The 12,347-nt window shown below is 39.1% G+C and overlaps 1 non-coding gene and 1 pseudogene across 1 annotated transcript; one reads left to right on the forward strand and one right to left on the reverse strand.

The window, feature by feature from the left end:
• Positions 1 to 2,693: 2,693 nt before the first annotated feature.
• LOC138070660 (probable ribosome biogenesis protein RLP24 pseudogene) lies at positions 2,694 to 3,268 on the reverse strand (annotated as a pseudogene).
• Positions 3,269 to 3,312: 44 nt separating this feature from the next.
• LOC138074700 (U6 spliceosomal RNA) lies at positions 3,313 to 3,424 on the forward strand. The gene has a single exon (XR_011144521.1). It is a non-coding gene; the product is annotated as a U6 spliceosomal RNA (small nuclear RNA).
• Positions 3,425 to 12,347: the final 8,923 nt, after the last annotated feature.

Genomic DNA, 12,347 nt, shown 5'->3' on the forward strand with positions numbered 1-12,347 from the left:
AGCTCTATACAGTCAGCAACAACAAGAGTGGGAACTGACTGTGGCTCAGATTATGAACTCCTCATTGCCAAATTCAGACTTAAATTGAAGAAAGTAGGAAAAACACTAGACCATTCAGGTATGACCTAAATGAAATCCCTCACGATTATACAGTGGAAGTGAGAAATAGATTCAAGGAATTAGATCTGATAGACGGAGTGCCTGAAGAACTATGGATGGAGGTTTATAACATTGTACAGGAGGCTGTGATCAAAATCATCCCCAAGAAAAAGAAATGCAAAAAGGCAAAATGGTTGTCTGAGGAGGCCATACAAATAGCTGAGAAAAGAAGAAAAGTGAAAGGCAAAGGAGAAAAGGAAAGATATAAGCATCTGAATGCAGAATTCCAAAGAATAGCAAGGTGAGATAAGAAAGCCTTACTAAGTGATCAATGCAAAGAAACAGAGGAAATCAATGGATGGGGGAAGACTAGAGAGTTCTTCAAGAAAATTAGACATACCAAGGGAACATTTCATGCGAAGATGGGCACAATAAAAGACAGAAAGAGTATGGACCTAACAGAAGCAGAAGATATTAAGAAGAGGTGGCAAGAATACACAGAGTGAGTGAGTGAAGTCACTCAGTCATGTCTGACTCTTTGTGACCCCATGAACGGTAGCCTACCAGGCTCCTCTGTCCATAGGATTTTCCAGGCAAGGGTACTGGAGTGGGTTGCCATTTCCTTCTCCAGGAGATCTTCCCAACCCAGGGATCGAACCCAGGTCTCCCACATTTTAGGCAGATGCTTTACCATCTGAGCCACCAGGGAAGAGAATACACAGAAGAACGATACAAAAAAGATCTTAATGGCCCAGAACCACGATGGTGAGATCATCACTCACCTGGAGTCAGACATCCTCGAGTGTGAAGTCAAGTGGGCCTTAGGAAGCATCACTATGCACAAAGCTAGTGGAGGTGATGGAATTCCAGTTGAGCTATTTCAAATCCTGAAAGATGATGCTGTGAAAGTGCTGCACTCAATACGCCAGCACATTTGGAAAACTCAGCAGTGGCCACAGGACTGGAAAAGGTCAGTTTTCATTCCAATCTCAAAGAAAGGCACTGCCAAAGAATGCTCAAACTATTGCACAATTGGACTCATCTCATACACTAGCAAAGTAATGCCCCAAATTTACCAAGCCAGGCTTCAACAGTATGTGAACCATGAACTTCCAGATATTCAAGCTGGATTTAGAAAAGGCAGAGGAACTGGATATCAAATTGGCAACATCTGTTGGATCATAGAAAAAGCAAGAGAATTCCCAAAAAATGCCTGCTTCATTGACTATGGTAAAGCCTTTGACTGTGTGGATCACAATAAACTGTGGAAAATTCTGAAAGAGATGGGAATACCAGACCATCTTACCTGCCTCCTGAGAAATCTGTATGCAGGTCAGGAAGCAACAGTTAGAACCAGACATGGAAAAAGAGACTGGTTCCAAATTGGGAAAGGAGTACATCAAGGCTGTATATTGTCACCCTGCTTATTTAACTTATACGCAGAGTACATCATGTGAAATGCCAGGCTGGATGAAGCACAAGCTGGAATCAAGATTGCCAGGAGAAATGTCGATAACCTCAAATATGCAGATGATATCACCCTTATGGCAGAAAGTGAAGAGGAACTAAAGAGCTTCTTGATGAAAGTGAAAGAGGAGAGTGAAAAAGTTGGCTTAAAACTCAATATTCAGAAAACTAAGATCATGGCATTGGGTCCCATCACTTCAAGGCAAATAGATGGGAAACAATGGAAACAATGACAGACTTTATTTTTGGGATTCCAAAATCACTGCTGATGGTGACGGCAGTCATGAAATTAAAAGATGTTTCCTCTTTGAAGAAAAGCTATGACCAACCTAGACAGCATATTAAAAAGCAGAGACATTACTTTGCCAACAAAGGTCCATCTAGTCAAAGCTATGGTTTTTCCAGTAGTCATGTATGGATGTGAGAGTTGGACCATAAAGAAAGCTGAGCGCCAAAGAATTGATGCTTTTGAACTGTGGTGTTGGAGAAGACTCTTGAGAGTCCCTTGGACTGCAAGGAGATCCAACCAGTCCATCTTAAAAGAGGACAGTCCTGGGTGTTCATTGCAAGGACTGATGTTGTAGATGAAGCTCCAATACTTTGGCCACCTGATGCGAAGAACTGACTCATTGAAAAAGACCCTGATGCTGGGACAGATTGAAGGCAGGAGGAGAAGAGGATGACAGAGGATGAGATGATTGGATGGCATCACTGACTCAATGGACATGGGTTTGGGTGAACTCCGGGAGTTGGTGATGGACAGGGAGGCCTGGTGTGCTGCAGTCCATGGGGTCGCAAAGAGTTGGACTGAGCAACTGAACTGGGCTGAACTACATAAATGCTGTCTACCGCCGTTGACCAAATGGCATGGCCATTTTGTGTCCACAGTTCACTTCTGTATTTGCAAACATAATTTTCATGAATTATAGAAGTGTGTCTCTCAGCGAAGGTTTAATATTGAGATGCATCCATACTACCTGCTGTCCCACAGATGACGATGTAGGAAAGAAGTACTTCCATCCATTTCTGAGTGATCTTATGCGAAAAAATCAATAATGTAGAAGTTCTACGTCTCCATAGGAGATTTCCAGATTCAATTAAAGAAATGGTTTCAAGCAGTAAGAGTTTTAAGAACCATCTTCCATGTCAACATACTGTTGTAAATTCTGTACCATTTTGTTTTCCAGCTACTTTCCTTCACCTGAAAGAAGGGCCCAGATAAGATGGATGCTTTGCTCGACTGCTTTAATGTTCTGAACTTTACATAGTTTTTTATTTTTCTTCAACTTGTTCATTATAAATTTAGCTTGGCATTTCTGTTTGGTCTCTTCAACTCTGTTCATTGCATCAGTGGTTTTATTCCATAGCTCTCTCTGTTATTTGACAGTGAGAGCTATGGAATATGTTTTTCAAATTCAAGTGAATTACTGCTGTGAGTTTTATATAGTTGCTATCTGGAATGCTTTAGTCCATCTGATCTTGCTAGGATTTCATTCTTTTTGAAGTTTTTATGACACTTGGTTTTACAGAATCTGAACACCTTTGGAAACAAACATGTTGCTGTGGCCTGGGCGAACAGGGCTGAACAGAGATAACACTGCTCGCTTGTTGAACTCGCATGGAGACATGTAGGCTTAAGATGAAGTGACGTAGCCCTGGCACAGAAAGTGCTTCTCCAAGATAGACTAAATTTCAAGTTCATTTAGCTGACATGAAATCTGTGGAATTCAGGTAAATAGGTAGGTGATGCTCTCTTTGGTGGTATATATGCTAAAATGGGAACAATACAGAGAAGATTAGCGTGGCCTCAGTGATGCTCAATGATGACACAAAAATTCATGAAGTGTTCCATATTAAAAAAAAAAGAGAAACATTGCATTAGTCAGAACAGTCTAAATGTTCTGCAACAAAATGGTCCTTATTTCTTTACTTACTTTGACATATTTAAGCAAATGATCTAAATGAGAAAATACTATAAAGCCTCCTCCAGAAATAATTTATAAAAATCTTTTTAACTGACCTTGATTTATGCTTGATTTTTTTCCCCTTAAACACACAAGCACAGAGTCTCCTATAAGAAAGGATTATTAGGCTTAATTTGCTTGAGGACACTGAAATGTTAATAGAGCTTCCCAGGTGGCATTACTGGTAAAGAACCCACCTGCCAATGTAAGAGAGGTAAGAGACATGGGTTCAGTCCTTGGGTTAGGTAGATCCCCTGGAGAAGTACATGGTAACCCACTCCAGTATTCTTGCCTGGAGAATCCTATGGACAGAGGAGCCTGGCTGGCTACGGTCCGTAGGGTTGCAAAGAGTTGGACATGACTGAAGCAACTTAGCATGCATGCCCTCACTGAGATATTGATAAACTTTGAATTCCTAAGTATCTTCCACTATATTCCATTTTGCATGTAACTTGCGTCCTATCAGTCTAGTAAAAGTCTTTGTTGTTTTGTTTTAGTTTTTGATTCTTCAACCACAAACTTAAAGAACATGGTTCACTTAAAGAACATGAAACGCAGAATAGATGGAATCCATTTTTGCTTATAAATAATCTGATAGAAAATGAGGACAGAGCTATCTTTCAAGGTGTAATCATGACAGAACTTCAAGGAATCCTCGAGCAATAGTAACTTGCCAAGAAGATTCAAGACACTTTCATTAACTCTCAATATTCTTTATTCTTTAGTCTCATTCAATTGTCTGTACACATTATTTTCCAGATTATTATGTCATAGACTGAGGTGAGAGGGAAATATTTGTTTTCAATATAGTCCAACAACTTTGGTAGCTAGGCTCCAAGATAGTATCCAATAATCCTCTCCTTTTGATATTTATTTATTTGTTATTTAAAAAATGTTACAACCAAAAGTTATTAAACACCCCAAGTGTCCATCAATTGATAAATGGATAAAATATAGTAATTCTATACAACAGAATAATTTTTCAGACAAAAAATTTCCCAGTTTTATTGAGAGCTGATTGACATGTAATACTGTGCAAGCTTAAGGGATATAACTTGATAATTTGTTGTGCCTATATATTGCAAGGGCTTCCCTTATAGCTCAGTTGGTAAAGAATCTGCCTGCAATGCAGGAAACCTGGGTTCGATTCCTGAGTTGTGAAGATCCCCTGGAGAAGGAAATAGCAATCCACTCTAGTATTTTTGCCTGGAGAATCCCACAGGCAGAGGAGCCTGGCAGGCTACAGTCCATGGGGTTACAAGAGTTGGACACGACTTAGCAACTAAACCACCACCATATGTTTCAAAATGATTGTCACAATAATTTTGTTAATAATTTAGTTAACACCTCTTAAGAAGAGGTGGCAAGAATACACAGAAGAACTGTACAAAAAAGATCTTCACGACCCAGATAATCACAATGGTATGATCACTCACCTAGAGCCAGACATCCTGGAATGTGAAGTCAAGTGGGCCTTAGAAAGCAACACTATGAACAAAGCTAGTGGAGGTGATGGAATTCCAGTTGAGCTGTTTCAAATCCTGAAAGATGATGCTGTGAAAGTGCTGCACTCAATATGCCAGCAAATTTGGAAAACTCCAGCAGTGGCCACAGGACTGGGAAATATCAGTTTTCATTCTAATCCCAAAGAAAGGCAATGCCAAAGAATGCTCAAACTACCCCACAATTGCACTCAGCTCACACGCTAGTAAAGTAATGCTCAAAATTCTCCAAGCCAGGCTTCAGCAATACGTGAACCGTGAACTTCCAGATATTCAAGCTGGTTTTAGAAAAGGCAGAGGAACCAGAGATCAAACTGCCAACATCTGCTGGATCATCGAAAAAGCAAGAGAATTCCAGAAAAATATCTATTTCTGCTTTATTGACTATGCCAAAGCCTTTGGCTATGTGGATCACAATAAACTGTGGAAAATTCTGAAAGAGATGGGAATACCAGACCACCTGACCTGCCTCTTGAGAAACCTGTATGCAGGTCAGGAAGCAACAGTTAGAACTGGACATGGAACAACAGACTGGTTCCAAATAGGAAAAGGAGTACGTCAAGGCTGTATATTGTCACCCTGCTTATTTAACTTATATGCAGAGTACATCATGAGAAACACTGGACTGGAAGAAGCACAAGCTGGAATCAAGATTGCCTGGAGAAATATCAATAACCTCAGATATGCAGATGACACCACCCTTATGGCAGAAAGTGAAGAGGAACTAAAAAGCCTCTTGATGAAAGTGAAAGAGGAGAGTGAAAAAGTTGGCTTAAAGCTCAACATTCAGAAAACGAAGATCATGGCATCCGGTCCCATCACTTCACGGGAAATAGATGGGGAAACAGTGGAAACAGTGTCAGACTTTATTTTGGGGGGCTTCAAAATCACTGCAGATGGTGACTGCAGCCATGAAATTAAAAGACGCTTACTCCTTGGAAGAAAAGTTATGACCAACCTAGACAGCATACTGAAAAGCAGAGACATTACTTTGCCAACAAAGGTCTATCTAGTCAAGGTTATGGTTTTTCCAGTGGTCACGTATGGATGTGAGAGTTGGACTGTGAAGAAAGCTGAGTGCCAAAGAATGGATGCTTTTGAACTGTGGTGTTGGAGAAGACTCTTGAGGGTCCCTGGGACTGCAAGGAGATCCATCCAGTCCATTCTGAAGGAGATCAGCTCTGGGTGTTCTTTGAAAGGAATGATGCCAAAGCTGAAACTCCAGTATTTTGGCCACCTCATGCAAAGAGTTGACTCATTGGAAAAGACTCTGATGCTGGGAGGGATTGGGGGCAGGAGGCGAAGGGGACGACAGAGGATGAGATGGCTGGATGGCATCACTGACTCGATGGACGTGAGTCTCAGTGAACTCTGGGAGTTGGTGATGGACAGGGAGGCCTGGCGTGCTGCGATTCATGGGGTCGCAGATTCAGCCACAACTGAGCGACTGAACTGAACTGAAACTACATAATTCATTTTTGTGCATGTATGGGAGGTGGGAATATTTAAGATTTACTCTCAATAACTTTCCTGGCCTTGTGATATTCATTCTCTTGTGTTCTTCCCCTCCATATTTAATCAAGACTGACTTGTGAGATTTTTAGAATTCTCCTGAAGTGGTCATGTGAACCTACTGAGTGTAGGTCATAGAGCAGGCCTTCTGCTTTAGTCTCTTGGGTGACTTGCTTTTGAGGAATAAGTCACTATTTTAGGAAGATTCTAAGTAACTCTGGGAGATACTCACCTGGAAAGGAACTGAGGCCTCCTACCAACAGCTGACACCAACTTTCCCACTTGGAAGCAGATCCCACAGCCCCAGTCAAGCTTTCAGATGACTACAACTCTAGTTGACATCTTAATTGCAATCTCATGAAAGATTCTGAACTTCCCTGCCAAAATCTCCTGCATTCCTGACCCACAGGAACTATGAGACGTAATAGCTTATTGTTGTTTTATGCCACTAAATTTTGGGGTAATTTGTTATATAGTAACAGATAATTAATTAATCTCCATTTTCAAGAATAATGACAGAAACCCTCAGGAAAGCAAGGACCTTAGGCCGATAACCATAAGAAACTGAACTGCCAACATTCAGTGAATTCAGATGAGATTATATCCCTTTTGGACACCTTGATTGTATCCCGCTTCAACACTGTGAGATACTGAGCACATGACTCAGCTAGCCTGTACCCATACTCCTTACTCATGGGAACTGTGAGATAATAAATCTGTGTTGTTCTAAAAAAAGAAAAGTAATGGTAATCAGGGGAGCCTAGCCGTAACGTGGTCTGCAACAGTATAACAAAATTGCCATCTCCAAATTTATCCCCAAAGATGTATAAAACAACAGTACATTTATTTTGTAAGTAAATTTGGGAAAAAATATCCTATTTAGTCCACAGAACTATTCCAAGAAGGCATTGCTAGTTTGAGGGGAACTATTTAGCAGATATTATGGAAAATGTCACAGGAAAGAGGTCTGACAAGCTTGGGAAGTACTAGGTGAAGCAAAGTTGAACAGACTTCTCTGTTTGATCCAGGACTTCTTAGAGCCTCATGATGCTGACATGCACTGTGATTCTTCAAGGGAGGATTACAATACGAAACACTTCCTTTGCTTAATTAACCAAGAAACCCCTTTTTTGGGAATCATCTAATGAGACTAAAATTCATGGAATATACTTGGGACACTGGCCAAAGAGAAATGACCCATACTGTATAATCCCCCTATTATCAATATTGTCTTTCAGAACCTTCTGAGATAACTGTGTCTGTGTCTGCTTCAAGTATATAGAACGAATAGAAGTTTAACTTTTTTCTTGTAAAATCTATACTAGAAAATAATCTGAAAAAATATGCATATAAAACCAAATCACTTTGCTGTAGAATTGAAACTAACACAACATTGTAAATTAATAGTACTTCAATTTTCAAAGAAAGCTTTAAATTTTATAAAACTGCAAAACATGGCAATAGAAAAATGAAATCATAGAACTCTCAAAGAAAATGGAGATATTATGAACAGCCTGGGCTTCTGTGGTGGCTCAGAGGGTAAAGAATTTACCTGCAATGGGGAGGCCTGGGTTCAGTCTCTGGGCTGGGAAGATCCCCTGGAGAAGAGAATGGCTACCTACTCCAGTATTCTTACGTGGAGAATTCCATGGACAGAGGAACCTGTAAAATGTCTTTTGTTGGGCAAAGACAGCCTCTTCAATAAATGGTGCTGGGAAAACTGGACAGTTACATGCAAAAGAATGAAATTAGAATACTTCCTAACACCATACACAAATATAAACTAAAAATGGATTAAAGACCTAAATGTAAGACCAGAAACTATAAAACTCTTAGAGGAAAACATAGGCAGAACACTTGATGACATAAATCAAAGCGAGATCCTCTATGACCCACCTCCTAGAGTAATGGAAATAAAAAAAAAGTAAACAAGTGGGATCTGATTAAACTTAAAAGCTTTTGCACAGCAAACGAAACTATAAGCAAGGTGAAAAGACAGTCCTCAGAATGGGAGATAATAATAGCAAATGAAACAACTGACAAAGGATTAATTTCCAAAATATACAAACAGCTCATACAACTCAATACCAGAAAAACAAATAACCCAATCAAAAAGTGGGGAAAAGACCTAAACAGACATTTCTCCAAAGAAGACATACAGTTGGTTAACAAACACATGAAAAGATGCTCAATGTCATTCATTAGTAAAAAATGCAAATCAAATTACAATGAGATATCACTTCACACCAATCAGAATGGCCCTCATCAAATAGTCTACAAACAATAAATGCTGTCAAGGGTGTGGAGAACAGGGAACCTTCTTGGAGTGTTGGTACAGCCACTATGGAAGATGGTATGGAGATTCCTTAAAACCTAGAAATAAAACCACCATATGACCCAACACTCCTATTCCTACCATATACCCTGAGGAAGCCAAATTGAAAGAGATACATGTATCCCATTGTTCATTGCAGCACTATTTACAATAGCTAGAACATGGAAGCAACCTAGATGTCCATTGACAGATGAATGGATAAAGAAGTTGTGGTACATATACACAACGTAACAGTACTCAGCCATAAAAAAGAACACATTTGAGTCAGTTCTAATGAGTTGGATGAAGCTAGACCCTATTATACAGAGTGAAGTGAGTCAGAAAGAGAAAGAGAAAGATCATTTTCTAATGTGTATATACAGAATCTAGAAAAATGGTACTGAAAAATGTATTTACAGGGCAACAATGGAGAAACAGACACAGAGAATGGACTTATGGACATGGGGAGAGGGGAGGAGAGGGAGGAGAGATGTACGGAGAGAGTAACATGGAAACTTACATTACCATATGTAAAATAGATAGTCAACAGGAATTTGCTGTATGGCTCAGGAAACTCAAACAGGGGCTCTGTATCAACCTAGAGGGGTAGGATGGGGAGGGGGATGGGAGGGAGGTTCAAAAGGGAGGGGATATATGTATACCTATGGCTGATTCATGTTGAGGTTTGACAGAAAACAGCAAAATTCATAAAGCGATTATCCTTCAATAAAAAAATAAATTAATTAAAAAAATGTCTTTTGCCCATTTTTCTGATTGGTTGCTTTTCATTTCATTCTCTTTGATGAGAAGCCATTCATTTTAAAGTGGCTAAATTCATCAGTCTTCTCCTTAACACTATGCATTTATTTACATCTTTGGGAAATTCTTCTTAGCCAAAGTTCTTAAAGACATTTTGTTATATTTTCTTCCAAAGGTTTGGACTTTTTGCCCTATTTGTTTCAGTTCTTTGTATATTTGGAATTTGATTTTAAAATGCTTTTATTTTATTTGTTTGGCTGCAGCAGGTTTTAGTGGCGGCATGTAGAATCTTTAGTTGCAGTTTCTGAATTCTTAGTTGCAGCATGTAGGATCTAGTTCTCTGACCAGAGATGGACCCTGAGTCCCCTGCAATGAGAGCATGGAGTCTTAGCCAGTGGACCATGATGGAGGCCCTGAAAAAACGTTTTTAATATTTTCACTATTTCTAGTAGTAAGCTCCTAACGGTCCTTGAAGGTCCTTGCCACTTAATATTCACACCCTTGAGTAGTTTCCTCTCTCAATGAATCAGGGTTGGTTTCTATGACGGTAGTAGTGATGATGTGTGACTTTGAGACTAGATTATAAAAGGCATTGTGGCTTCAACCTCAGTACCTTGGGATGTTTGCTCTGGGGTAAATCAGCCACTAGGTTGTGTGAACTCAATCAGCCTTGTGAAGAAATCCACAAGGAAAGGAATGGAGGCCTCCTGCTAACAGCATGTACCAAGTTGCCAACAAGATGAGTGAGACACTTAAAGTGCGTCCTCTAGCCACAGTCAAGCCTTCAGATGATTGCAGCCTCATTAGAGATTCTGAGGACCATTCAACAAAGCTGCTTTTGAAATTAAATGTAAGAGATAATAAATGTTTGCTGCTAAAACTGAATCAGTAAATTTTGGGGCAATTACTTATATAGCAATAGGTCATTAATACACTATTTAAATATATTATTTCTCTATAAGTACTACTTTTGCTGCATGCCAAAAAATTTGACCTGTAATATTTTAGCTTCAACCATTTTCTTTAATTTACTTTTTAAATTGAAGTGTAGTTGATTTACAATGGTATGATCTATTTTCTAGTTTCCATGATGATTTCTTCCTTGACCATCAATCATTTGAAAATACGTTTTTTAAATTTCCAGATTTTTAAATTGATCTGTTGGTATTTTTCTTACATATTTTATCATTCTGGTAAAATACACATAATGTGAAATTTGCCATTTGAAGCAATTTTAAATATACGATTCAGTGTTATTGGTTATATTCACCATGCTATAAAACCATTACCAAAAAACTAAGATCTTAAGATGATTAGACATTTCTAAATGAATGGTTTACAGATATATCATTGTTTATATTATCTTCCATTTTGTGTTATGAAAGATATTTCTGTATGGTTTCATATGTTTAAAACATAGCTTTTTATACAGTTGGTCTTTCAAATATCTTCATAAATTTGCAAAAATATTCCACATGGTTCTATATTTCATAAAATGCCAATTATTTTAAAAATTTCCTTTAAATAATTTTAAAAAGACACTAATATTGGCCCAATGTGAATGGATTGTGCAAAGATTTTTTTAAGATGATAAGTTAATCATTTTATTTTTTTAAATAAAGAGATTTTATTAAAAAACAAAAAACAAAAACTAAGATCATGGCATCTGGTCCCATCACTTCATGGAAAATAGAAGGGGAAAAAGTGGAAGCAGTGACAGATTTTCTTTTCCTAGGCTCTGAAATCACTGCGGATAGTGATTGCAGCCATGAAATTAAAAGATGCTTGCTCCTTGGAAGGAAACCTACGACAAACCTAAACAGACTATTAGAAAGCAGACATGACTTTTCCAACAAAGGTCTGTCGAGTCAAAGTTACGGTTTTTCCAGTAGTCATGTACAGATGTGAGAGTTGGACCATAAAGAAGGCTAAACCCAGAAGAATTGATGCTTTTGAATTGTGGTCCTGAAGAAGAGTCTTGAGAGTCTCTTAGATTGCAAGGAGATCACATCAGTCAATCCTAGATAAATCAACCCTGAATATTCATTAGAAAGGCTGATGCTGAAGGTAAAGCTCCAATACTTTGGCCACCTGTTGCACAGAGCTGACTCATTAGAAAAGACCCTGATGCTGGGAAAGACTGAAGGCAACAGGAGAAGGTGGAGGCAAAGGATGAGATGGTTAGATAGCCTCACTGACTCAATGGACATGAGTCTGAGCAAACTCCAGGAGATAGTGGAGGACAGGGAAGCCTGGTGTGCTGCAGTCCATGGGGTCGCAGAGTTGGACATGACTTAGACTGAACAATGAAACATCAAGAACAAAGAGAAGATTAAAAAGCAATGAGAATCCACTGAGTTGTACACTTAAAGATGGGTAAAATGGTAAATACTATGTTACATATATTTTATCAAAGAAAGTTCTGAGAAGCTTAACTAAGGCCAGCAGTTCTAAATTAAAACCTTCACCAATCTCTGTAACTTGCAGGCATGTGTGTGTATGTGTGTTTGCACGCGCATACTCAGTCATGTCCAGCTCCTTGTGACCCCATGGACTGTAGTCTGCCAGGCTCCTATGCTGATGGAATTTTCCAGACAAGAATACTGGAACAGGTTGCTATTTCCTACTCCAGAGGATCTTCCTGAGCCAAGAGATCAAACCTGCCTCTTGGGCATCTTCTGCACTAGCAGGCAGCTTCTTTACCACTGAGCCAGTGGGAAGCCCAAAATA

The sequence above is a fragment of the Capricornis sumatraensis genome, chromosome 2 (genome assembly GCF_032405125.1).
Source record: "Capricornis sumatraensis isolate serow.1 chromosome 2, serow.2, whole genome shotgun sequence".
In the NCBI taxonomy this organism is placed as follows: Eukaryota; Metazoa; Chordata; class Mammalia; order Artiodactyla; family Bovidae; genus Capricornis; species Capricornis sumatraensis.